Consider the following 17,750-nt stretch of genomic DNA (forward strand, 5'->3'; position numbering starts at 1 on the left):
CATCCTTCCCTTCACCTCATTACCTTCCTTCCAGCAGTCCCAGCCCAGACATGTTGGAAGGCTGTCCCTAGATGAAATAGTGACCTAGTGCAGTGATTTCCACAGACCTGCATTCCAAAAAAATGGTGAAACAGGCTCTTAGAGAAATCAGTCACCAAATGGTTTATATCATCCTCTTCAACACCATCACCTGTGTTCTGTATTCCTTGCACGAATCAAGGAGGATTTTGGTATGTAGGAACTGTAGCCTTAATAGAACAGTTTCATTGTTGTCACATGGAAGAATGATTTGCTATTTTAGAATAGGTTGGGGAGGAAGAGAATCAGAATGCTCTGCAATTAATTCATAAGCTCTTCTGAGGTTTACCTGGCAATGGATTAGAAGAAGATTAATTTACAGTGTAGGTAACACCCTATAGCTATGATTTCTTTTATCTGATGTGGCTTTGTAGAAGAACTCTCCTTAGTTCCTAGAGAGGTTATTTCAGAGCAGCATTTACATGTATGGTATTGATTAAATAGATAGTTGCCAAATACATCTGTGTAATAGTTTCATAAATAACATCTGGCACTGCGTAATTCTCATGTAATTCAAAGTGTGCATTTGGTCTTTGAAAGAGACAGAGATGGACTGCAGAACAAAGCTTCTCATAATTGTAGTGCAAGAGAATGTGGCGTCACACAGGCAGGTTTTCTGTCCTTCTGTTAATGCTTTGCAAAGACAAGATTTTCTGAAGTTTCCGTAGCCATTATTACTTCAATCTTAACACCGAAGGTTCAATAAAATTTTACTGTACTCCCTCTTTTTGAATATTACATGATGATATAATAACTATGGAGGTAGATTTTAAATTTTCATGTAAATTGCCTCTGCATTAGCTTTGAAAGTTTATTATTGCTTTAAAATATTCCTTTCTCTTAATCTTCTTATTTATATTGGCAGAGTGTGTATTTGGAATAAATGTAATAAATTGAGAGATTAAGATAATATTTCTTCTATCAAATCTTTTTATTTGGAAGCCAATACAAAGCTAGCATTTACAATTTTTGTTGTTATTTAGTTATTTATGTTTGTGTGTCTATGCATGTGTTTGTGTGTATATGTATTTTTATTTCAGTACTTGAAAGGTGGAATTGTTAAGCTTGTCCCAGGCCATCAGAAATCCTTGGAAACTAATCCTGAAGATACATGGAGAATACTACCAATGTTCTTGTATGTACCACAAGAAAATAGGCTGCTTTTAAGAGCTTTAAATCAATATCCCCTATCTTTCTTTGCAATTTTACAACAGGATGAACACAATTTTACGAAGAAAAATATTGCACAACTTCTCAAAAATATGATATTCACTGTTTTATGGAGTACTTTTCCGCAATGTTAGTGGATAATATGGCAGTTCTGGATCAATTTGTGAGACATATTTTAAAATTGAATGTGAAATATTTGTGTAGAGTTGACTGTGCAAAATTTCTGGGTTTTCTCACAGTTATGAGGGATTCAGATTTCATTGCATTTCATGCTTATTTATTTCTGTGATTTGCAAAGTATGTTAAATCTGTATCTTCTCCTGACTTGCGTAGTCTGTGAACTCCAGGATTTGTGATGAGAGATGGTCTTCAAAGCTATCCGTCATGTCAGAATGAGATACAAAAAGGACAGACATGAAATTATTGTAATTATTTTTTCACTATATACATCTACAAATCAAATATTACATGAAATTTTTTACAATTTTGAAGATATATTAAAAGCGTTAAATATGAATATGTAAATTAAAGTTGCATTTTAATGTTTACTCTTCTGTAAGTTACAGCTGACCCATGTTCAAAGGGTTTTTTTTTACTTATGTAAGGAATAATAGACTTCCAGGTCATATACTTTTCAAAAGTGTAGTCAGTATGGAGCAGGAGAGCATGGCTTTACTGCATTCAGATAGCTAGGACAAGTATATTTATTTCCCCTTTGATTATTTATTTTTATATATATATATATATATATATATATATATATATACACACACACACGTGTGTGTGTGTGTGTGAGTGAGTGTGCAGGTGTGCTTGTGTAGTTGTGTGCAGCTGTGCCAGAAAGGAAGAGAGTCTCAGTTAATTTACCATCACAGAAGCCTGGTAACCTCCAGTAGTGATAATCAAGTTTGTTATATGTGCTTGTCACATTCAGCAGATAAGGCATCCCAATCCCAATGTTTTGGGTGGGTTTTTTTTTTTTCTTTTTTTTTTTCTTTTCTTTTTTTTTTCCTGAAGTGGAATAAATGGAATAAATTCTTTCATATGCCCCTCAGAAAAAAAATAAAAATCTGGGGTAATAATTTTGTAGATGTATATAGGATTAAGTCACCAATCACAGGTAAGTGTCTGATCTTGGGAAATACTAGATCTGGAAGAGACTAACCCAAATAGAGATCTACCTCATTATTTTGAAAGGTTTCATAGAAAATCTTTCCAATATTGTCCTTCAGAGATTCTCATTAGAATTTTCTAATACTCCCTCCTTCCCATTCTTCTTACCATTCCATATTTTCTTTTCCTTTTCCCTTTCCTTTCTCCTTCTCTCCTTTGGAAAACGCCAAACATCACCAGGGAGATCTTCCTTTGAATATGCATGCAGGATTCCATCAGCTCCGTGCTTGAAAGCATCACTGCCTCAAACATATTGTGTCCTGACATTCTGTGATTCTATGATAAAACTCATGATTATTTTTCTTAAACCTACAGCCCATAAATGATTCTGTGATGCTATCTTTTGAGTTATGCATGAGAAAGGTGCTCTGATGTGCTATTCAAACATGAGTTCATTCTAAGTCAGAGGCACTCCTGCTCAGGCAATAGAGATTTTTGAATGGGACAAATGCTGTAACAATGGCTGTAAAGATAAAAATGTTCATACTAGCCAGCCAGGAAAGACAAGGATTCTGTTATTTAATAGCAATGACAAAGACTCTTATATACCACAAAGCATACAGCCTGTAAAGGAAATTAAAAAGAAAAGGAATGAGATAAGAAAAAGAACATATTTTCCTGTCAGTTCATATTTACTTACATTTTTATCTCTGACCTCTCTATAAAGCAAGACTTTAATTGTTCAGTCCCTGAAGAAATAAATTCTATTCTTTCAAATAAGAACAGAAGCAATGAAGAAACATGAATGCAACCACAAGAAATGTAAGGACAGCCAGTTGGCCCAACAATTGCAAGACATTTTGCCTTGATCTGCAGCACCAGAATACCAAGCAGGTAGGAGGTGCAATAGCCACTGGCTAACTCTCATATGCAATGCTAATGGTACCTTTCACACCCTTTAAGAAAGCTGAGGCTGTCATTAATCAGTCTTCAGGAAGCCTGGTACACTCACTCCAAAACCAGAAGGAATTCTGTGACCTGGATATAAAAATCCCCAATTAAATAAGGTCTTTTCTTAACAGAGATGGTTGTGCAAGCTTGTCACTCTTTCAACTACTTCATTTCCTTGTAATTTTGAAACTAAAAAAGAGTTGGATAGCTCTCTCTCAGGAACTAAGGAAAAAAAATTGAATATTAATGCTAAAAGGCAATATATTCTGTATTCTGTTGTCATATTTAAAATTTTGGATTCACTTAGAATGGTTAGGTTCATCATGCTCCTGTTCTGTTTCTTTCTTTTTCCAATCATGAATGATGAATTGCAAGTTGTTCATTTTTGTTTAAAAAACTCTTGAATTTTTCAAATTTGTATGCAAAAATATTGTGAATTTTACAATATTACAAAAAAAAAGAGCTTTTGCTTATAAGGGTGAGGGTGGATTAATTTTAATTTTGTGCAGATATGAATTCACTACCCACTCTTCCTGAAGACTTGCTCTCAGGCAGATGCTGCCAGCCTAGGCTGTGGCATTGATGCAGTGCATACAGTGGTTGTGAAAGGTCCTGCTGGCTCTTGTGGCTGTCAGGTTATTTCCAGAAACAGGAGGAATCCACTTGTATATCCTCTAGTTTTGATACTTGGTTATGAGTTAAAAAGACAAAATGAAGAGTTCTTTTGTGCTGAAAAACAAGAAAAAAGGGACCTGATTTAACACAGACATTTTGAAGAGGGCCACCTGCATTCAGTTTTCACATTTAATAATTCCATACCTCTACTAAAATGATTTAGCATAAAATTGTATTGCATCCTTTTCTTGCTTTCATTTTGGATTAACATATCTCGCTGTATTTTAGGTAGCTGTAGTTCATGGCTTTGCTGTAGAGCTCCCTGATGATAAAATGTCTGTCTGTGTATATGTGTGTGTGATTTAATGCTGCTTACTCTTCTCATCAGCACAGCGTAGTTTCATGCATCGTATCGACCTCAGCACATGCAGCCTCTTTATACTATAGATCAAAAGGAAGAGAAAAGAATGGAAAATTTATTTTCCAAAGTGTTAGTAAAAAGCTTATTTTCTCCAGCATAATGGAATCCAGGTAGCTGGCAGGCAGGCTTGTGAAACGTCAGATCTCCCAAGCTGGTGCACAGTTTTAATTCAACAATTATTCTCATTCCCACTATGCAGCTACTCAGCAGCAAGTGGTGCATCCATGCTGCACCCCGTGACTGGAATGGCATTAAAAAAGAAGGTGAAAGAGCTCTTCACCTACATGCTAATTTTCTTTCTTGCAGCAAAGGCTCAAGTTTGCCTTGCTGAAAATAAATAATTACAAAAGGTGATTGAAGCCTGGAGTGGCCTTGTGATTCAGCACCACTCTGAAATCAACATTGTAACAATTCAGTGTAATGATCTGCTTGATGCAATGAATGGGCTTTAAAGTCCTTAGTCCTTCACGAGGCTCCAGGAAAATTAAAAGACAATGCAGGTTTCCTGTGGGCATGCTCTGCTGCATTAGTATGCGGTGGCACGGACTGACAAGGCATCATGAGCCACTACTGCTGGTTTCGTTTACAGACCTGCCAATAGTGGCCAATAATTGCCTATGAAAAGCCATTATACACTGGCCCATAAAGCCACACAAATTTTCATGATGTTTCACTTAAAAAGTGCTTGTTTTGCAGGATAGAGGCCATGTCAATAAAATGGATTGGGTGTCACTTAAACCAAGTGATGTGCTAATCTCCTGGAGGCCTTGTGTCCTTAATCTCTACAGGACACAAGTCAGTTTAGAAGCATGAGCTGCTCTCACAGGTAGCAACTATTGAGCTCTTTAATGTAAATTCAAAGGCAAAGCTTATCAGTGTGTTTCAGAAATTGCTTCAATGTGGTTGCTGTCTATGGGAAAAAAATCCACACACTTCCCCCAAAATCCCTGGGCAACTTCCAAGCTTTCACTGTGCCCGCGAGAACCTTTTAATTATAAAGAAATTGTTTTTGGTGATATGTGCCTTGTGACCAATTGGATTAGAGGCATTTCTTCTGGCTATTATTAAGCTAACTTGACTATTGCCCTTGTGCTGAGCATGATCAAAATGTAAAGTATGAGAGAGATCTAAATTATGAACCATAGTGCAGTGCTCCTGCAGACTGAATTCTTTAGTTCATTAAAAAAAGCTTCAATGACTAGTAATACTGTAATGAAAGGGCAGAATAATAGGCACAGGATCAAGAGGGCTGTGGTTCATCTGGGTGAGTTACAAAGGCTGTTGAAAGATTCAGACTGGGATTTTTAGCATTCCAGTGGCCTGGCCATTTTTAGACAGCATGCAGGGCCACTGGAAAGCTGCAGACAATCTGTAACTCCCTAGAGGGACATAAAGATGAAGAGCTAAAGTCTCCTTGGAATGACTGTAATAATCTGCTAAATATTCTAAGGTACTAAAATACATTTTCTGGTGTAATTCCTTCCCTATTTTTCTTTATCGCTTTTCTCTCCTAACTAGAGATTGCTACTTTTCTATTCATTTGAGCTGTAGCAAGTTTTTTATTAAAAAGCTGATCTGTGAATCAAAACCACTTCTTCAGACCTTGTAAATCCAAAACAAGGAGCAGAATGTTTATGTGTATTTCTGGCAGTCTGATCTACCTTATTCTGAAATCATGAACTGAAACCAGTGATGGGCTCAGTTTATTATTCCATCGTTGCTTACTGAGAGCAGCCCTTTCTGGCTAGGTGGGACTATATTTGGAATGAACTGAATGAAAACAGGGACTCAGCTCTTCAAAGTATTTTTACTGTCCATACACAGTATGAGGAGGGTAGAAATGGGAGTAAGAACAGAAGAACTTCTGAGAGATCCGAAATGTGTTCATCACAAAAGGTGGGGGCTTGTTTAATAGAAGCAGAAGCTAATTGCAAGCAGTAGCATCAGAAAATGCGTCAGCTAAAAATTTTATTAGTAAAATAAAGGTTTTCAGGCATTAGAAAAAAGTACCAGAGTACATCCTCAGTGTGATAGGTCACCACCATGTGATTGAGAAGATTTATTGATACTGGACAGTATCATCACTAGCATTACCTCATTATAACACTTACCAATGTGAATAACAGCCTTGCTGTGGAGGTTTAATTAACTCTTTTGTGGTATTGAAGTTTTTAAGATCTTTTACCATGTCCTAATATTAAAAAAAAAAAAAAAAAACAAAAAAAAAAAAAAAACAAAAAAAAAAAAAAACCAACCAAAAAAACCACCAAGAAAAGATCTCTAAGTAATTCCAAATTCTCATGATATGGCAAGGTATAAAGCATCAGTCAGATCCTCCCCATTTATCACACACAGAACTGGGAGTTTGGAAGATGCAGCCACTGAACTATCATTGTTCCCATTCCTAAATACTGAAAAATGTCTTCCATATTAAAATTGATCACACTCATATTGTGCTTACTTCTTTGAACATTATTATTTTCCTTTAACACAAATAAATGCCTCTACTATCTCTTGTTTTCTCTTGGGATATTTATAGGTCAATTTACCCCCATCTGGCATTTAGCTAGATTGAAAAGCCAAGGCCAGAAAAGTTCTTGTTTTTTGATGTACTATTTATGTATTCCTTTGATCACCCCAGTAGTCCTTACTTATATATTAAATCCCACTTTTTTTTATTTTTTCTTTTTTTTTTTTTTTTTTTTTTTTTTTTTTTTTTTTACTTTTTTGGGGGTTTTTGGTTTGTTTTTTTTTTTTTTGTTAATGTTAAATGGAGCAAATTTTTTACATTTTGAGGCTCCAAATACGTGCACTTCCATTTGGCAATTTCTGCTGGAAATACTTTGTGTGATAGATACTTGGATTATATTTGTTTTTTGCCTGACCATGTTACACAGCACCAAAAAATTAGTGTTATACAGGGTGGCTGAGATTTTTTTTCCTCTGTACCTGTGTTTCATTTTTCTGTGGCATTGGAAGAGAGAATAGGGAAAAATTACTGATAGTATCCTGTAATGTATAATCTCATTTTATACCTGTGGCACATCCCCAGTGCTATCCCTTTTTCCCCCTATGATATATATATGTGTCTTGCTGTTATTGATTCAGTTCAACATTGTATTATGAAGAAATTCAATTAGTATCCAACATTTTTTTTGTATGCCAAGGGTAGCTGTAAAATTATTAAATAAGATTGATCCTCAAAGAAAATTTTTAGAACCCAACTATTGATCTCATTCCAGTACAACTGCTGGTTCAGGACAGCCTGTCATCACCTGTTCTCTGGTAAGGACCCTTGGTGTTTGAGATTTCCTGTACTAGTCCCTGTCTTTTCCAATTAAAGGTTATATACAGATGAATTATATAATTATATACAGAGAGTGAATAATCCATGATACAAGCCACAGAGTTTCCCCTTCAATTCAATTAAGTAAGATACAGTGGAAGTGTTGCCTTTGATAAGAGTAAATAGATTACAACAAAGATTTTTTTTCACTTTTTTTTTCAATTAAAGTAATACATTGAAAAATTGATATTATAAAATATTATGTGTTTGATTGACATGACATTTTGAATTTGATGCTTCAGGGAATAAAAATCAGAAGTGTATTAAAATAATATGCACCATTTTTAGCCCCATGTCCTTAGCAGAGCTGGCTCATCCCTTGCTGGGTGTGCGACACAGGCAGCGAGGAGTAAAGGGCTCTGAGTAACAAGGTGTTCTGTGCCAGAACTGTGCAGCTGTAATAAATTGGCTAAAACATTAGCAGTATAAAGTAATTCAAGATTAAATTTTATAGCTCATATTTTTACAGCGAGCATTACGCACTGATACAAGATATTTCCATCTCATATTTCACACCATTTGAGACGAACTCTCATTTTCGCTGAAATCTCTGCTTGTTGGCCCAAAGACATGTCATATGTGAGAAGCTAAAAGCGGGGAAAAACACACTTAGAAACTTGAACTAGAACTGTCTTCAGCTGAATATATTTTTAATCATCTTATTTGGCAACTGTTAAATAATCCACACTGTATGCTGTTTCTAACATTCTACTATTGCTATATGAAACAGTTCTATGACAAACCTCTCAGTGTTTCTTCATATTTTGAGATATCAGGAAAATATTGTGTCTTAAAAAGGTATCTTGATGCCACCATTTCATAACCTTTGACTTTTACTTCCTTTTGAGCTAGTAGGGTAGTAAATAGCAAACGATCAAGTAGATCAATAGGAACTCAACAAAAAAGTATATGCTGACCATAAATCAACTTATGTTGAGATATTTTTTTTACTGCTCTTCTGATTTTTATTCTCTGAAGCATCCAATCTAAAATGTCATGTCAATCAAACACATACTATTTTATACTATCAGTTTTTCAGTATATTGGTTTAGTTGAAAAAAAGTGGAATCTGTGTTGTAATTAACATTTATTCCAAGAGATGATAGGCACAGGAAACAGTCTTTCTTCACCAGCCACTCTTTTAAATTATCACATGTCCTCTTCAGATCCATAATTTCTGATTTTGGATCTGTCTAAAGAAGAGGGGGGGAAAAGTGAAGAACAGATCCAGGTAAAAATCTTACACTTTGTCTCAAAAAAAAGCTTTTTTCACCTTTGGCAGGACCTACAGGAGGTTGTGTTAGGATGGCAATGGGAGTTAGGATGAGCAGTAAGGATTTGAGACAAGAAGGGCTTACAAATATTTTTTAAGGAAGGAGAAAGCAACATGAGAAAATAAGAAGGGAAAAGTCAAAACTTTGAAAAAGATTTTAAAAGGTTTACTTTTGCTAGGGAGACAAGTTCTGGTACTGACATTTTTCTCTAGAGTGTTCGGATTTTAACATACTTCTGCAGCCTTCAAACTGATGTTCAGCAATTGGAAAATACATTCTGCTTTGAATGAAAATTGGTCATGAACGTTGCTGTTGGGTTGGATTTGCTATCCTTCTAATACCTGTTTTTAGGCAGTAAAAACAAAAGCCAGCCTGACAGGCCCTTAGTATATTTGAACAGAGGGATGAATAAAGAGAAATACCTTGAGGGGCAAATATTGAAAAACAAAAGCCTTCTTGGAAGGAAAAGAATCTAGCAGAAAACCGATTTACAAAGTGGTGGCATAATCTGTTAATAGCTGTGCAAAGTTTAAAGTTGTACAAGGTCAATATGCTATGAGGGTAAATTAGTACTAGTTACACAAAGCAATTACAGAAATAATCATGCTATGGAAACCACCAACATTCCAAGCAGCGAGAGGAAAACACTGAAACTTTTCAGTGTCACCTTTGTGAGGATTACCCTGAAACTTCTCTCCTCGATGATCACTTTAAGTTGTCTTTTTGCGCATGGCAGGATTTAATTTACATCTTCCCTCTCAGTAGAGTGGTATCCCTTAGCATCTGGACTGTGGCCCACCAGTACAGCCTTCATACTCTTATAGCTTGCTGATGCAAAATCTCACTGTCATTTTAGTGGGTTTATGGCCTCTCAGAAAATATTCTGTCCTTCTGATGTTTGCCAACAGTTCTGTCTAACCATGTTCTTCTAAAATCGTGCCCTCAATCACTTCCTTTTTCTCAATAGAAGTATAAAGGAAATGAGCTCTTCTGGGCTTCACTGTAATTAGGGGTCTTAAAATGCTCTAGGAGCAATAAAACAACCAACAGGTTTTTTTGTGGGTTTAGACTAAACTGGGTAAACTGTTCTTTATTTCAGATGCTACCAAATGCCTTTTTTTTTTTATAGACTGCTGTGGGCTTTGTTTTTTAATATGCTTTTTACTAGGTCATAGAGCCCTGGTAAAGTTGTTTCCTTTAAAGCACAAATGGAAAATATCTGCTATTTATTTATTTTGATATATTTATTGCAATTACATTTGCAACTCATTTTATCTCACAGATTTTTATTTCCTTCTGAAGGAAGCAAAAGGCAAAATAAACAGCTTTTGAGACTGAAGCATTTTCTCTGGAGAAATAGAAAGTACTTATTCCAAATTACTGAAAAGGCGGCTGTGACAGAAAATGTCAGCACTTGCTTTTGTTGAAATTTTATGGAACATGGAACAATGAGGGGACAAAACAAGCTTCCAGTCCTTTTACAACCAGGATCTTGGAGGGAGAATTTGGAGCTATGCAAATTGTGCCCACTACCTCACAGAATACCAGGTCCCTTGCACTTACTTTAGATAAAAGAAGTGGGCTATATGGTTATTAAATTTGCTATCAAGTTAATATTAATTATTATTTGTCCTGGGATTTGGGGAAGAATAAAACTAAGGCAAGTTTTATCTCTAAGAATCTCTGGCCCAAGCCAGGCTTGTGACTTGAGATAGCGAAGAAGATTCCTGCCAGACATTTTGGCTGTGGAAGGTTCCTAAACAATACAGACACAGAGAAACACCATCAAGGTAAATTCTCTTTGAGGAAGTATCAGTGCTTAGTTCAAACAGCAGTGAACCCATTTGAAACTAACTGGTGGGTTTATGTGAGGATGAGTTTATGTCCTCTTCTTCATCTAGCATGTTTTTAGTAGGCTTTCAGTCTCGGTTAAGAAGCGGGGAATTTTAAATAACTTTGTGTAAAATCCAAGCTAAATTTTCTTCTAAGGTGTGTATTCCTGAGTCTTGCTTTATGTTTGCTGTGTGTTCTTGTCTAGAGATAGATTTTGGGAGGATTTTTCAAAACTGCCACAAGATTTCCTGTCCTCTGACTGACACCATCAAAATGAAATGCCCCACTCCCAATTCACAGATGCTTGCTCTGGGAATTGCATCAGTTCCATGCTGTGAAAGTGAGGGATCTGCATTTCTACAAATCTTAGAATGGATGATTATTTCTTGCTACATACTCAGGGTTAAAATCCCCCACCAACAGGAAGTAACTTTGAACAGAGTACCCCCACCCCACACACACACACACCATCCAACTAGAACAGTGCTTGAGGAGTATGTTCTTTTTTTAACTGGCCATAGGTGTCAGGCTGATCATTGTCTCAGTTTCTCTGTGTAGGTGAAGTGTGTCAGTAAAACATACACAAACAGTCATAGTTGTTATTTCAGCCCCAAACTCAAGGATTCAGGGATAGATATGGCTTACTGACTTTCAAAGACACTCTTCAGAAGGAAGGTCAGTGAATTAACTAAAAAAGGCAGCCATATTCATAAGGATGATTTAAAATTTTCCTCACAAATTTGTCTTCAGCTCACACATTACCTTCATAGCTTGCTTTAGGCAATCTTATGTTAGAGATGCTCTATGTTGCTTTTTGTTTCAATGAGTGAAACACATCAGCAAATGCTGCTTATCCTCATTCTTCTACCTCCTGCTTCTTACACCACAATTGCCTGATGCATTTAACCTAGTAATCAAAAACCAAACGTGTATATAAATCTGTATATCAATCACATCACTATAGATGCACAACAGACGACTGAGTTTCATTCCACTTTTTCTCCTGTTACTTGACAGAACTAGGGGGCATGAAATAGATACAATATATTTCAAGGCAGGAGGGTTTACATATATATATATTTCAATTTTAAATACAGTATTCAAATGGAATTATTTCCCTTGAAAATCATTTACTATTACTAATACCAACAACAGCTCCCCTCATATCCACCCTCCAGTCTGTAGGATTTTAACATGATAAACAAACTGCACAGAGATTTTTTTATAAACACAGTCTTATTCCCATAAAAGGTTGGCCAGAGAACTGAAAATCATGTTTGAATTTCAGCACGGCAACTCCCACAAGCTGCAAGCTGATAAAGCTTTTAGGAATCTCTCATGATCCAAATGTCTGAAGTGATCCTTGATAGCACACAGCCAGTTGAGCTGTGGCTGTCCACCACTCAGTGTATTAGAATGAAGCTATAAACAAAGCCATTTCTATTTTTTACGGTTTCCCTAATATGGATAATTGCACAGAGTATTACTTCAGCTGCCAAGATGAAATAACCACACAGAGCCCCAATTTCAAAGAACGCATTTTGAGAGCTCAGTGTGGTACACGTTCCTTCTTATGTCATGTCTGTTCTATTTTTTCACTATGTAAATAGCTTCTAACATGTCTTCTTTCCTTCTGCCCCTCAAACAGTGGACTCTGTAATGTGAAAGAAATAAGCACAAGCCTATTTTTTTTTTTTTTTGAGCTGAAATAATTCACCTCAAACAAGAACATCTGCAAACCTAACCCTGCTGTTGAAATTCATCTCGGGTAGTCTATGTATTTTGATTCCTCACATTCTCAAAGAGAGGACTTACTTTTATTTTGTTTTACTGCTGATAGCCCAGGCACTCAAGCTTGTGTATGCAAATATCAACTGAGATAGGGTGGAGAAGAAGCCTTATTCTTGCCTGCCTTGGACAGTGAACACTCATGACTGCATTTATTGCACTTTCTTCACTGTGCAGGCTGCTTTGGATAACATAACAAATTAGGTGCTTAGAAAGAAGAAATATGGAACAACATAAGCACTTTTCCCCAAAGCAGGCTCCCAGCTACTTTGGCTATGGGGTTTGTGATGCATGGTTTTCTAGTTCTGCATTTGTAAACTGCTGCTGAAGAAGTTTTAATTTCCATCTACAGTCATAGTGCATTTAAAGTGATTTTAATCTGGTTTATTTTTTTCCTAGTTACTTATATAGAAGTGAATCTTTGCAGGTAAAAAATGATTTTCAAGTCTGTTTACTTTTAGTCCAAGAGATCAGGATGAGTTATGGTGCATTATTCAGTTTCATTCTGCTTTGTTCTGAATTTTTCCTTCCTCAAGGATCTACATTCTATTCAGCATGTAGTTTATACTGTGCTGTACCTCTTTTCTACCCTCTCATCTCCTCTCACCCACATTCCAGAGACTGACATTCACCACATCCCTCAAGGAACCCTGTCACCCACCTTTCTGAAAACATCTGAATTTCAGTTTTATCTTCTGAAAGAGGTCATTCCACTAATTGTATCAAATGTAATCTTGGGAGAAACTAACATAGCTACTATCAGAGTAACTCATAAAGGTTAAACAATAGCTGTAAGAGGTTCTGTGTCTCATTCCAAAGGACAATAAGAGATTTGTGCTTGTTTGTGGCATCATAAGGATATGCATCATATTAACACAGGCCAATAAATCATGTTTGTCTCTAGGTACATTTCTGTGCATCAGCACCTCTACAGACTCTCTAGATGATCTTTGTTCTCTCCCCATACACCCTGCCTTGGCTGATACCTGGCTGGAAATTTTAACTGAGACAGGAAAACGCAGCATGGGGGGAAACTTTGTCATTGCTGTTTTGTAGTGGAATTACCATTGTGAACGAGAAAAGACAAGCTGCTGCTCCCTGGCCCCACTCCTGAACCTGGTCTTTTGTCAGGAGTGGCTGGATCCTCCAGGGAGGTGTCCTGGTGCATCAGGGGCAGAGTGAAAGCTGCCGCCAACATGTCTAATCACTCCCTTCCAACAGGGAGGGACAGAGTAACATGGGCAGTGTTTTGTCTGGGCATGGCTCCAGCATCTGCAATCATGCACTTAAGCAAAAATCTTTTTCTGGAGGTCTTTACTCAGGTTCGTTGTTTCTGAATTCCAGCCAGCAAGTGGAAATTCACACCAGAAAATGGGAGGAAAATAAGAGTAAAGACATCTGAAATAGAAAGGATAAATGACAGAATAAACTGAGTGACCACAAGCATATACAGAACGAAGAACGAGAAAGCAATCATCCACTCCTGGAAATTAACAGGATTTATTTTAAACTCCAACTGCCTGTTCATGAAAGGCAGGCAGAAAGCAGAATAGCATTTTCCTAAGTATCAATTAGAGAGCAGCAGAAGGTGCAGGCCCAGCCAAGTGAAAAATTGTGTATAATTTTTAGGTAGGTGACACTGGTGTTTCTCTTTTGGAAAATCCATTCTAGAAGGAACAAGGAAGAATCTTCAGATTCTTCAGAGAGAGAGCTGAAAGAGCAAAATAATGCCATCAGACATGTTTGTATTAAGAGGGCCTATTCTTCAGTAATGTTTTATTCCAAATTTTATGTCAGGAGGAAAAGCATGTTTTAATCAATTGATACAAGATCTAATACTTTTTTTCCTAATACAGTTTCCTAATACAAAATCAAAGTAGCCCATTTAGAAAGACTAGCTCTCCACACTATAAAGACTTCACAAATCCAGGAATATCCCTCCAGGTGAACATTTATCAAGAGGAATCCACACCATGAGATCTGAGAAAGTTGTAGCCTGCTTTTCCACATTTACACTTTCAAGGGGAGCGTAGTTGTGTTTTCACCTTGAGGCTTTAAAAATGAAAAAGGCTGGTTTTGCTCAAAAGGATACCATCATGCACCAGAGGTCTTCTGGGTGTCCTTTTATTTTTTATTCTTTTGGCTAAGAACTGGAGTCATAAGCTTTTCTTGTGTGAAGTATATGGCTAAGCCCCCTGTCACACGCTATACTTAAGGAATTGAGTTTGCGTGGCAGAGATTAAACATGTAAGGAAGGAAAAGCTGCTAGTTTAAGAACTGAACCCTTCCTCTCCCTGGGTATCTAATTGATTGTGTGGAAGCTGCCCACACGCAGCACTGTACACTGCTGGAAGCTGCTGATCCTCCCTCCAAGCTGGCTTGGCTCAGCGGGAGCTCACACATCCTTCCAGTGTCCTGACAACTGGCTTAATGCTTATGGGATGAGCTGTCTTCCCCATGCACGGCCTCAATTCAAATCATAACATGTAGTAAATCAGGTGTCAATGTGCTTGTCTGGACATTTTTAAAGAGGGAAAAAGTGCTGATTTGCAGCATAATGGGTAAATTGATGATTAGGCCAGCCAAAGAGCAGCACAAAGCAAAGTACCTTAATTCCACAGCAAAGAGCAGCAGGATCTGCATCCTGGTCTGCAGTGTCTGCCATAAATCAAAAGTAGAAGATTAAAAAACAAAGGTAGAAAACAAGGTGCTATAAATAGTGCTGCCTTACAGAAATATAATGTACATCATACATGTATATAATATTTTCTGCCTGTTAAACTTTTTTGAAGGCAGAAAGAATTATTGCAAAGCAGAAATGGAACACATGCTCACATTTGAGTATCTTAAAATATATGTCTGTATGATTCTTGCCTAGAATCACCAGGGAACATTCATTGATGATGAACAAGTGAAGACAAAACTCTATCTTAAACTTCTGTTTGATGATTGACTAGCAAAAAAAATTCACAGAAATGTTATGGATAAATAGCATGCTGCATTTATATAATTTAAAATGCTGCTGGAATGTAAGAATAATGATCAGCCAATAAATGGTTTACAGAAAAGGAAATACATTTAAAGTAAGAAAAATATAAAGATTAGGAGATTAATATTAGTGTTGCTAGAATTAATTTAATTCAATTCTATTTTTAATCTTTGTCATTCAATGGAAGCATCCTTTTAAATAAAAAGAATATTATTTTGAAGGAACTCCAAGGGAACTTCTTTTGATTATTCATCATTAAAGAAGCCAAATGAGAAGGCTATCTGCAATTTATTATTTCCATGTCAGTAGAAGGAGAGGGTCAGGTTCCTACACTTTTTTCAGGACTAGCTATATTTAACTATATGAAAAACTTCACAGTACTTGTTATGGAAATGAAAAATCAAAGTGAAATCACATTCCTCTCTTGAGAGAATAGATTAGAAAAGCAAAAATTACTGTTAGTGGTTGCCCTCATTTTAGGCTTGAAGCAGACTGTGATAGAAACTACATTGTGAAATAAATTATTCCTTTTTAATTACTTGCAATAGAAGTTATACCTTTATCTATAAAATCAAAGTAACTGATAGATAAGAGGAATGTTGACTTATTTAATGGGTAAACTGATTTACACCTTCAATTCATGAAACATGGAAGAGGACTTGATCGTCTGTTACTACCGTGTAGGAGTCTGAGCAGCCCCGATGTGCTGACAGATTGCATTCAGCAATATGCTTCTTCTCTAGGGAAAATGCTGGTTCCTATTTTGAAAGATTCAGGCACTGCTCAAATATGAGTATCTATAAAATGCTCATTAGGGACAATAAAAATCATTCTCAATGACTGCAGTGATATTAGGCGCCTTCAGAACCTTGATAAATTTTCATACTTGTTTTTGGGAATCTGCCTCGTGAAGAGATTCTGCAGTCAGGGATAACTTGTCTTTTGGGTTTATGCTCTCATTTTGAGCAAAAGAGGGGATTTTTTTGGGATTTTTTTTATGCAGGGCTGTCCTCAACTTGCATTTGTTCAAGCTCCTATTCTGCACCAAAGTGCTAAGGCCACAAAAGCAAAGCTGCCCTCCTGGGTGAGCCAAGGGAGACATCTAACTCCACACCTAGGCTCTAACAGCATCCAGGAGCTGAATTATAGAAAAGGCTGAAAACTGGATGAATGCAAAGGGATAATTTTTTTCTGTAGTCTTTAGCTCCCAGCAAGCCCCTCTCTAAAACTGCAGAGCAATAACAGAGTGATCATTATGTGGTGCAGAAAGAGGTCATGAAGAAATAGCATCTGTCAGGGTGTGCTCCCTCCTGTCAGCTGAGTGCTTCTCATTAGCACGGCACCTATGCATCTTTTTGGGAAAATACATCTAACAGGCAGCAGAAAATGGGAGAGGAAGAGTCCATAAAAGAGTGCTGATGCATTGGTAACCTGTTAGCTTTTTGAACTATCACCTAAAATAAAAGGGAGTAAGAAGAAATGCTGCCTCAATGCTTAAAGCTGTAGTGTCTTACAGGGCAAGCTTTCAGCAGATCCACTACAACTTATTCTTCATTCATCTCTGCTCACAATCACGTTAATTACTAAATCATTGTTAGAGTATTATGGTTTTTATTTAAGTCAAATATTCAATCTATATGTCTACTGCATGAAGTGAGAACACTTTATTGTACTACTGAAAAAAAGAAAAAGATTAATTATTTTCAGGCAATACTTAAGGCAAAAAAAAAAAAAATACATAGAACATTTCAAGAAACAACGTGACATTTTGCCCACTCTCTCTCATTCCTCTTACCTCAATCCTTATCCTACTGGGCTTATTTAGGTCTACCACTGTTAAATAAATGTGACCATGTAGAAATAATAATATGTGAAAAAATTCATGAATCATCTCTGCAAGGGGTAGTTAAAATAAAACAATTTTTGTCAAGCAGTCTAAAACAATAAAATAGGAACAGTGCTCATTTAATTAGATTAAGGTATTGGTTAAAAAGTCAGTGTAATATTAAATGTGTCAATTTATCTATAAGCAAAGAAGAATATTTATGTCTTGGCAGAATTTCTCTGGCACATAAATGACTTATGATGGCCAGAAAAGACAATATGTTCTGAAACTGATAATGATTAAGAAACAGAGTTAATAAAGGTTTTGTCTGCTAAAAAAAAAAAAAA

The 17,750-nt window shown here is 36.5% G+C and overlaps 1 long non-coding RNA gene across 1 annotated transcript; it reads right to left on the minus strand.

Annotated features, from left to right (window-relative positions):
- Nucleotides 1-3,921: 3,921 nt before the first annotated feature.
- On the minus strand, nt 3,922-13,362 carry LOC135299931 (uncharacterized). The gene is made up of 4 exons (XR_010361771.1): nt 13,251-13,362; nt 11,564-11,708; nt 4,132-4,368; nt 3,922-4,041 (listed from the first exon to the last, which is right to left on the minus strand). It is a non-coding gene; the product is annotated as an uncharacterized LOC135299931 (long non-coding RNA).
- Between the last annotated feature and the right edge of the window lie 4,388 nt (nt 13,363-17,750).

This window comes from Passer domesticus, chromosome 4, assembly GCF_036417665.1.
Source record: "Passer domesticus isolate bPasDom1 chromosome 4, bPasDom1.hap1, whole genome shotgun sequence".
In the NCBI taxonomy this organism is placed as follows: Eukaryota; Metazoa; Chordata; class Aves; order Passeriformes; family Passeridae; genus Passer; species Passer domesticus.